Here is a 10,796-nt window from a genome sequence, read left to right on the forward strand (position 1 = left end):
TTTGTTGGTGAAGACTAGTGAGGTCCACATCTCCTCACTTGAACATGGTTGAAGAAGCTTCCCCTTCCAAGGCTCCATTGTCTTCAGCATCCCCTCGATCCCTTCCCTTTCAGTACCTGCTATGGACTTATCCTCAAGAAGAAGTTCATTCTGTTGGTGAAGACTAGTGAGGTCCACATCTCCTCACTTGAACATGGTTGAAGAAGCTTCCCCTTCCAAGGCTCCATTGTCTTCAGCATCCCCTCGATCCCTTCCCAGCAGGGAAAGACCAAATGTAACTCCCTCCACCTCCCCTTCTGAGATGGAATCCTCGGAGCTATCACTTGTCTCCTCTTTATCGGATAACTCTGACTATGAACTTTCGGCGGAAGTTGAAGGTTCACCTCTTACCACTTTCTTGCGAGATGACTCTTGATGTTGTAGTGGACCTTCTTATTCTCACCTTGTAGAATAAGATCACCTATCTCCCACTTTTGAATTGCCTTCACTTGGCAAATCCATGGCCTACCCAATATCAATGGGTAAGCCCTAGCATCAGGCTTTGTAGGAATGACCTGGAAAGTTGTAGACACAGAAATACCACATACATCCACTCCCAAATTCTTGACAATTCCTAAGGTTTTCACCCTAGTATTATCATCAGTAAGTTTGATGCGATAGGGAGAGTTAGTAGAAGACAACTTTAAATCGACATCTTTCATTGTTTTCTCACTCATGACATTGATTGACGCACCTCCATCAATGTATGCATTAGAAATTGTTTGCCCCTCAATGGTGACATCAATCATAGTCACATCATCTCCTATATCAATATCCACCTTTTGAGCCATAGGAGTCAAATTATCCCTCTTCTTCTTTTTCTTAGATTCCCTTGTGCTAGCCAGCTTACCCCATTCCTTTGTGAGCTTTGGAGAGAGTGCCAAAAGCTGCCTAAATGTGATTTGTGCCATTTTCTCCCTAAGATCTGTTAAGAGGTCATAACTAAGAGATCCTTGTCCAAGAGGAAAGTCAGATTGTCCAATTTTTCTCCTAGACGACTTCTTCTTCTTCTTCTTATTTTTCTCCTCTTCTTCAGATTTATCTTCTTGTTCTTCTTCTTCTTGGCTCCTAGTTTTACGACCCCTTTTTGTCATTAACGGCATCAATGTTTCCTCTTCTTCTTTTGAGCATGTTTCCTCCAAAAGTGCTAAACTTTTATCCTCTCTTTTCCTCAATTTTGGACACTCAGTGCGATAGTGCCCCTTCTCTTGACATTCATAGCATGTGACACTACTTCTATCCTTAGGTTTATCCTCAACTCGTGGAACCCTAGGTGGCCTTGCGTTGACTAAGTATAACTTCAAATCAGCAAATTCTACCATAAGTTGTGCAATGTTATGATCCAAGGATGGAGCTTGTACCTGAGATGTTGAGGCTATCTCTACTCATGGTGGGGTCAGCACACTCGGAGAAGATTGGAATGTGGACTCAATATGAAGAATGGCCTCCTTCTTCAAAAAAATATGAAGAGTGGCCTCCTTCAAAGAAATACACTTAAGGTGCTCCATTGATAAAGAACTCTTTGAATCTCCCATAGAAGGTGAAAAAGAAGAAGCAACAATATGTAAAGCAGCTTGTTGATATTTGATGAACAAGGCTTCATACCTCACTGAAAAGGTAGAAACTAACTCTCCTTCCTTTTGGAAAATCTGATCCAATTGCAATAGTAAAGCATTTGGTGACTCCATTATCCCAAATTTGGTCAACCTTTTCCAATCATTCTTGGACTCCTTTGGCAAAGCCTCATGCCAAGTTCAGGCCACACTCTCCAAGAAATCTGGAAGTATTTCTGCCCTCTCCTTCATAGACCAACCCGCTTGGGTCTTTTCTTTCCGATCCTTGGAACACCGGAATGTTGAACATCTTGCACCAAAAGATGAGTAGCAACAACAAGGAATATTTTATTTTAACCTCAAGGTCCCAAAAGTTACTTATTTTATTTTTAACCTCAAGGGAAATTTACTTATTTTGACTTCAGTTACTTCTTAGAATCAAAACACACTTGTATGAAACCTCACAGCCTCTTCACCTTCCTTTCTCTCCCTAGGTTAAGATAAAGATAAACACATCAAAGGTGAGATCATAATTCATGGAAGGAAAGATGAAAGGCTCAGGAGAAGCAAGAATTTGTGCTAGTCTTACACCTCCAAACAAGAGGGAAATTCTTTGTTGGAAGAAAATCTTCCGACTCAGGATTATGTGAACGGAAACATACGCGGAATGTTGGTAAGGTTCATCCATTCGAATTGGGTGATTTGGATGGAATATCTTAAAGTAAAAGAATATAGCAATCACTCACAAGAGGATAAGATACATGAGATTTGCTTTTTGATAAGAGATTAAGAAGAATTGATCATTATTAAGAAAAAATAATGGTCAAAAGTCTATAAAAATAGCGATACGTAGAGAATTGTAGTTTTAAATTCATATAGACTATACAAAAGAAGATTACATATATACGTAGAGCTTGAAGAGAGCTTCGTGCCTATATAAAAACTTTCAAAAACGGGCAACCGAGCGAAAAGTTATGAGCATTTTACTACAAGACTATAAAACTGCTAAAATTCGCCTAAAAGTTAGTAACTTTGGGAGAAATTCTGATCATCAATGAAGTAAAGGATTAATAAATTAGTTACATGAGTGGAAAGAGCATATAAAGAGCTTCCTAGCCATATGATCAATTTTATAAACCAATACCCGAGTGTGAATTGGTTGAAACTTGGGTATTAGACCACAAAAACTGCACTTCTCTCTCTTTGCATGAAACCTCAATTTTCACATAGCCTCTTACCTTTCATCTCCTTCATGATTCAAGCTAGAGGGTAAGGGTTAACATTACTCAGCAGCGGAAAATCATAAAGATTTACCTATGGTCCCCAAAGTCTTTCCACATGCTCATTACCGCTAAAACCATTGGTACCTCCAAAGGAGGGCAGCAATAAGGCAAGGGCTACCTTGAGAAGTCATAGGCCAAACCAAGATAATAACTCCTTATCCCACTTATCATGAATCATCAAACTGTGACTTTAATGTTCCCCTCATACCATTGATTTTGTAGGGTGGAGCATTGTACACAAGACAACTTGGTGTTATGCACTTACTATCAAAGATGGTGTATGACGAACAATTGATTTTTCTCATTGGAGTATTAAAGCCTACACCCGTACCTTTTGAAACATATCATGTACATGATGATGAAGCCTACACCCATAACTTTTGAAACATATAATGATGTATGCATGAGACACAACATATAATGTTGCAATATAAACTTAGAAAAATTTAGGTCTTTGGCTTTGAATTTTTGATAGTCCAAAAGTAGAGTAGCCTTTGGCACAAAAGTGGTTTTTGTGAAAGAAATATAGTGGAGGGTGGTAAAAGCAAGCAAAAAATTAACCTTTAGATTTGAATGGAATCTAGTGCATTAGATTGTGACACATTTTAAGTGTGAAGAGTTAATAATGATTTTGTGACTTTTTGAGGGTAGAGTTCATATAATATATGCACACATTTTAAGGGTGGAGTTCATATAATATATGCACACATTTTAAGGGTTGAGTTCATATAATATATGTGCACATTGAACACAATTCTAAAAGTGGCAAAGGAAAGCAAGAAATGTTTTCTTTTTAATCACAAGCATGTACCATTACCAGATAATGAAACTTTTCCTGCTTTTATAAGAGTCAGCCTAAGTTTCATGCTTCAATTTCATACCTCTTATCTAATTTTGGAAGATGTGTAATGAGGGTTATGGCCTCTTCACCTTCCTTGGAGTCCACATGAATGTCCACATGGATGGGATCTTGCCTCGATTTTGTGTTGATTTAGACATATTGTTACCAAAATCAAATAGGTTATAGACTGTATTTGGTAGAAAACCATGTTGTGTAGAAGTGAGCTTGCAAAAGAGTGTGCAACATGAAGTATGCAAGGTGATCCCTTTAAGCCTTAATGTGGCTAATATGCCCTTAAGACAAACTAGTAGAAAAAATATGATCTAATCAATTAAAATTTTATCATGTATACAAGACCAATGGAAAGAGATGAGTATCTGATGATTTGATATTAGATGATGTGACTTTAATGTTCCTTTTGTATCATTTATTTTGTAGGGTGTGGACCATTGAACACAAGACAAATTGGTGCGGTGTATGATGAATAACTGATTTTGAGTATTGAAGCCTAGACCCGTACCTTAACATATGATGTACATGATGATGATGATGATGATGATGTATGCATGACATACATCATATAATGTTACAATATAAACTTAGAAAAACTTAGGGATTTGGCTTTGAATTTTTGATAGTCCAAAAGTTGAGTAGCCCTTGGTACAAAAATGCTTTTTGTAAAAGAAATATAGTGGAGGGTGGTAAAAGCAATAAAAAAATCAACTATTAAATTTGAATAGAATTTAGTGCATCGCATTGTGACACATTTTAAGTGTGAAGAGTTTATAATGATTTTGTGCACTTTTTAAGGGTGGAGTTCATATAATATATGTGAACAATTCTAAAAGTGTCAAAGGAAAGCAAGAAATGTTTTCATTTTTTAGCACAATTATGGACCATTACTAGACAATGAAACCTTTCCTACTTTTATGGGAGATAGCTTAAGTTTCACACTCCAATTTCATACCTTGACAAGGATTATCTTAACATCAAAAGCATAACTCACTATAGGAGAGTGACCATTTTTTTTTGTCAATTGCAATGTTGTTTTGGGAGATGGAATTGAACTCCAATGCTTTTTGTTAATTACAATGCTTTTTTGGGAGATAGAATGAGTTTTAGACTCCAATGTCAAGCTCTAAATAATACCCTTGCAATAAATCCTTTAAAAAATATTTGAAGTGTTAGCCATGGTCACTGTGGATAATATTGTGACTATAAAAAAATAAACCATGGTACTTCCCATGCTTTAGGTGAAAAAAATCTACACATATGTCTATCTAAGGATTATCTATAAGTTTTCTAAGTTATTTGGTTCACTCTTATTATCTAAGGAGGATGGCATAGATTCATGCTTATCACAAGACATTATTCTCAACTTTGTCATTTTCATGTGCATCACATCATTTTCTCTTGTTGTAGGTTCTTTAATGAACATTATCCACTTGCACACTTGACCCTTAAGCACTATAAGAGACGTGCCACTTTTTTAACATTGAATATAAATGTTTAATATTTATTATATATAAAACTATGTTTCCTCAAGGAGCAACAAGAAGGCCAAAGAAAATGAAGAAATCATCAAGGAGCAACAAGAACTACACAAGAAGAGAGAAGTGGATCTGATGGAGTAGCAAGCTAAGATTCAAGAAGACCTGACATAGAAACAGCAAAGAAATACCTTAAAGCTAGAAGACCGTTGCAAGTGAAGAGAACATATGATTTAATGGAAAGCTATAATAAAGTTCTTACAAGGTGACGACATTTAAACAAGGACCTACTACAGTTTATCTACAAAAAGTGGTAGTGAATAGCCAATTAGAAACCAAGAGATCACTATGAGGTAAAAGCAAAAGCATGAGGCTCACCTAAAGTTTTGCAATTAAAGGAATGAATACACTACAATGCTTCTATTTTGGAAAGTTTTAGTTTGAGAGGTTAGTAGACATGAACAATGCTTCTATTTTAGATGCTTATTGTTTGTAAGCAAGATAAGATTCATAGTATTAGTCAATATGCTTGATTTCATAAATGAGTTTTGCAACAATGAGATTATCGATTTCATCCTTTATAAAAGAGTTAGTTTGCATAGGGAGGATTTCAAGGAGATTGGCTAATCCAAAAAAAGAGAGGCTTGGAGCATTATTACTAGTCCTATTTGTACATCACATTCATCCCTTTCTTATTACAAACAAATGTTGGTTTTATGGAGCTAGAAGAATACTTTGTTGAAAATGGACTTGAAATTAACAAGTTGGGAGTGATTAGGGGGTGGATAGTAATGGACTAGGCTCAACATTTTGGCATAATCTAAGTAGATGAAAGTGGTTAGCATAACGATAAGCTATTGACAATGCTTGGGAGTTGTTCCAACACACACAATCTCCATTAGATGGCCATTAGATTGGAGGCCTATAAAATGGCTAAGGTACATCATCATTAATCTATGGCTTAATATTAATCCTAACTTGAACACGCCCTAATCATCTCCCTTGATTCTAGATCCACCTTGCCTTGATTTGAGGCTCATTCATTCAATGTTGATTGAAGACTTTTGTGCCCTCCATTTTCCTACTTGAAGTAGGAGCCTTCTTCATGGGAATCTACCATGCTTGGTTAATATCTTTTGAGGCTTCCTAACATTTACTAGTGAGATTTCTCATAATCTTATCAATGTTCTATTTCTAATGTCCTCACTTATTTTCTAACAAATAAAAGATTTATTACATTGATTTTCTTTATATAAAAGCACCATCTCACCATGAGGAGTCATGTAGCTTGAGGTACTTTACACACAACTATACACATGTTTTCATGTCTAATAAGGGCATATATCCTACATCGAGTCACACATTTTTAGTGTGTAATTCCTAGTAAAAACTCTTCATAAAAGAGATACAAAGATGGACAAAGACAATGGAAATGTGTTCTTCCTATTGCTTTATAGGAAAGTCAAAAAATAAAATTTAACATGTAACAAGTGAACTATTAGAAGGAATAGCATTAGCAAATTTAACATGTAACAAGTGAACTATTAGAAGGAATAGCATTAGCAAATAAAATGAATAATGTGGTAGAAGAAGAGAATAAGGATTTTATTGGTAATGAAATGAGTCATCTTCAATCATCATTTAAGAATCAATGTATCTCTTTATAAATGAGAATTTCATTGCCTTGGCATCTTTTTATAGTTTAGGCCCTCAATCGGAGGACCTAAGCTATAAATCATTTGGTATTAACTTCTCATTTATAAAAGTTAGCTGAGATTATTGAATAATATTGATTTTATTTTGATAAAAGACATGTCATCATCTTCTTATTATATCTTACTTCACTAGATGGTGGTTATTTTAATAATTTATTATAAAATTCAATTATTGAAGAAAGTAATCCCTACCAACTCTTCTAGGTGTAAAAGGGTCTGACCCTCACCCTATAATTGCAACGTTAAGCCCGATCCTACATGGTGTGCCTATTGTATAAATGTCGCTAGAGTGGTCCATTCATGGCATGCGCCTTGGGGTGTGCCTTGGGGTGTAGACTTTTGCACATGATAGAGATAGGAATTCATCACTCGAGGGGAGGTTGGAAATACAAGTGATGAAAGAGGGTGCAATAATTTGTCCCTAGGGGGAGGGCATGCAACCTTAGGATATAATGGTGGTGGATTTGATGTAGCTTGTATGGATAAAAAAGGAGTGTAATCTGAACAAGAAATCAAACCCAAACTAGCTCAAAAGTAGGCACCTCTTCAAATGGGCTAGTAGATGAGTGGTACAGTCAAAACAATCAGCATTTAATGCACCTAAAAGTGGGAGGAGATGGCCCTTGATTTAGTGGGATCTTGATCAAGCTGACTATGGAGCCAAAAAAGTGTCTTATGAATCATGATGTATTCTCAACCTATGTAAGAGGCACCCATCTAATGTAGTGAGTGTGTGCTCATCTCATATCATTGCCTTGCCTTGTTATTTTGCTAATGATAATTACTAATTATCATTAGTATTCTATTATGATAAACTCATGAGTTTGATCTATTTCTACACTCCATAGCTTACTCCTGTGTTAGATTCCCACAAGGAGGTATCGGTTTCAGAGCAAACTGTAAGACCCCCTAATGTGGTAAGCACTGTGCCTTTACTTTTGTAACCTATGCAGGATCCCGCATTGCCATGGGACCTCATGTACTTTTTGAAGAATCAATCAAAACTCACATATACATCAAGGATTAAAGCATAAACTTGAATTAAATTGACAAAATTGAAGCATACAATAAAATAAAAACATGAGATAGAGTAGACATCACTATCGATACACTAATGGGTGTAATCTCCCCCCTCACGCGTGTAGCTCCACTTCCACAACATGAGCATTTTGAGAATTGTATTCAATAAATAGTCCAAGGAGCTAATAATAGTTTTGGATGCAAAATAGCGCTTGCTTTTCTACTTTACAAAAATACAAAAATATCTTAAACATTAGAGCTTGTTCACACACTAAGTGTAAATAATCAAAACTCTTCTAACATATGTGCTAGTAATATGTTAGAGCTTGTTCACATACTAAGTGTAAATAATCAAAACTCTTCTAACATATGTGCTAGTAATATAGCAATGCAATGTATAAGCATGCATAAATAATAAGTGCAATCATTTGGCATGTGGCCAAAAAAATAATATGAAATAATAATATTCCGAGATTATATAGACAAGATCCTCCATGTGCAACATGCGCACACTGCTCCTCACCTATCTCACAAACGTAAACACATTAGTTGTTCCAATTAATTGCCTTCTGTACAATTAATCCTAATATGAAACATTGATAGGCACAAACATAACATACACTCACCACTTGTTTCACTATGATGATAGTATTATTATACACATTATCTAGCATGGCACATCAATTGCACAAACCACTTGTTACACTTCAAGTGTGTGTAGTTGCCTAGCATTATCCACTTGTTTTCTAGCATAGTCCACTTGTTTCACTTTGACCATGGTATGGTTGTCAGGCATGGCACTACTTGTTACACCTCAACTATATACACCCGTCAAGCATGGTCTCAAGCTATATCAATAATACTAGGTAACTAATATTTAATGCGGGATCACACATGATACCAATTCACTAGGATGGCACATTAACGTCCGAGCATCCCCGTTCAGCTAAAGGGTGGATATTATGTAACATCCCTCCTGCCTAGATAAGCAACCAACCTCAATTGCATGTTTTCTTATTGCGAGCAAAGGAGATCAATTCTAGTATCTTTTCTAATTATGACAAAGAGATATTGTATTCAAGGACTTCTATGTGTAATAAATTCTAGTGTCCCATACCACCATAAATTATCCCACATAAATCTAGAGATAAGTATGCATCAGAATCCTTCACATAGGATTAATCTTGTGTCCCATACCACAAGACTAATACATAGTGAAAATTTCATAAAGTATAGTTCAAGATGGAAGGGCCAGTTCCTTTAAGAAGTTCTATTTTTTTGATGCATTAAAAGTCTCCTTCAAATTTACAAAAAGTCTTCAATAAAATTTATTATAAAGATAATCCAATGAAATGAATATGTTACCTCAAGAGTCGGAGTATTAATCGTGTTATTGTTCTTCATCATCATCGATCATGTTTAATCTAAGTGAAATAAACTTTGACTTCTATGGACAATTCGATGCAATATGTCCACTTCTTTGAATAATCTTTAGCTTGTTGTGAATCATCAATCTTGGTGTCAATACATGTGTTATTGCCACTAAGGGGTTTATTAAATGATTTTGAAGAGGTTTTAGGTTTAAAAAACGTTGATGATGAGGTTTGGGGTGTCATTGCTTCCTTGGAAAAACCATTTTTCTTTTCACAATTCAAAATATAAACCATCATTGTCTAGCCTTAGCTTTGTATTGTGATGAGTTTCTGAAATCTCTTCCATGATTTTGGTTTTTGTTTACTAGTTTTAATGATGTTCCACCATAATGCTACATTTCCCACCAAATGATTGGTAGCACACTTGATTTTATCTTTCTCATAAAATTTCTCCCTCGAAAAATAATCATCAAGTTGACTAACTAAGCAAGTATGGTGAGAACATCTTTCTTGACATCAAAATTTTGAAAAGTAAAAGCTTTACAACTAATCTTCTTTTCTTTCGTAGACTCCTAAGCTCTAAGAGTAGCTTGTACATTTCTCTGAATTTGGTCACCATCAGAGTCTGAAGATGTATCACTAGCATGTTTATGCCTCTTCTTGTGGAGTAACCTATCTTTTAGATCCATCATCAAGTTCTTCTAAATAAGAATTTAATTTTGGAGTGACTAAATTTGCTCTTAAACAAGATTCATGATGAAAGAGAGATGTGAAAATTTTAAATGTAGAAATGAAAATCATTGAAATAATAATAATACTTAGCTTTCACCCATAATTTGTTAGAAGTAGGAAGCTCGTATGTTGAAAAATAAGTGTGGTAGAAATAATTTTTGTTGATGTTGAATAATCAACAAAAAGCCATGATTTTGGAAATCTTCAAAAGCTTGATAATATTGCCCAAGAAATACATCCAATGTAGAAGATAACTCCTTGATGCTCAAATAATCCAAGTAATAATGTGTTGAAAAGGTCTTCAAAAGAGTCGTAAAATTTTATAGAAGAATTCTCCGTCTAAATTGTTGTCCACTTGCTGAATTTTGGCCTTTGTAGAAAGAGTGAAAATTTTGGTAAGGTTCTCCTTGCCTTTCTTTGTGACTATTTGAAGCTTTAAAAAATTTTAGCTTTAGCTTATGAGAGATATACGCTTTTAAAAGCTTATAGAAATACGTTTTTTCACTTAAAAGCTTAGACTTGGCAATAAGCTTCTCCACGCAACCAAGAAAATTCACGTTACGTGCAATAGTGAGAAAGAAACTTAAAAAAAAAATATGCCTATCGTTGTCGCCGCGGCGCCATATGATGGAAGTGGGAGAAAAGGAAAAATTGCCAACCAATCGTGCAGTCCTTGCCCATGGATAAAGCAAAAGGAGGATCAATTAAATTAAGAAAAATAAAAAGGAAATTAATTTTTCTTTGTTCTTC

The sequence above is a fragment of the Cibotium barometz genome, chromosome 55 (assembly GCF_041138505.1).
Source record: "Cibotium barometz isolate CiBa-2024 chromosome 55, ASM4113850v1, whole genome shotgun sequence".
Lineage (NCBI taxonomy): Eukaryota > Viridiplantae > Streptophyta > Polypodiopsida > Cyatheales > Cibotiaceae > Cibotium > Cibotium barometz.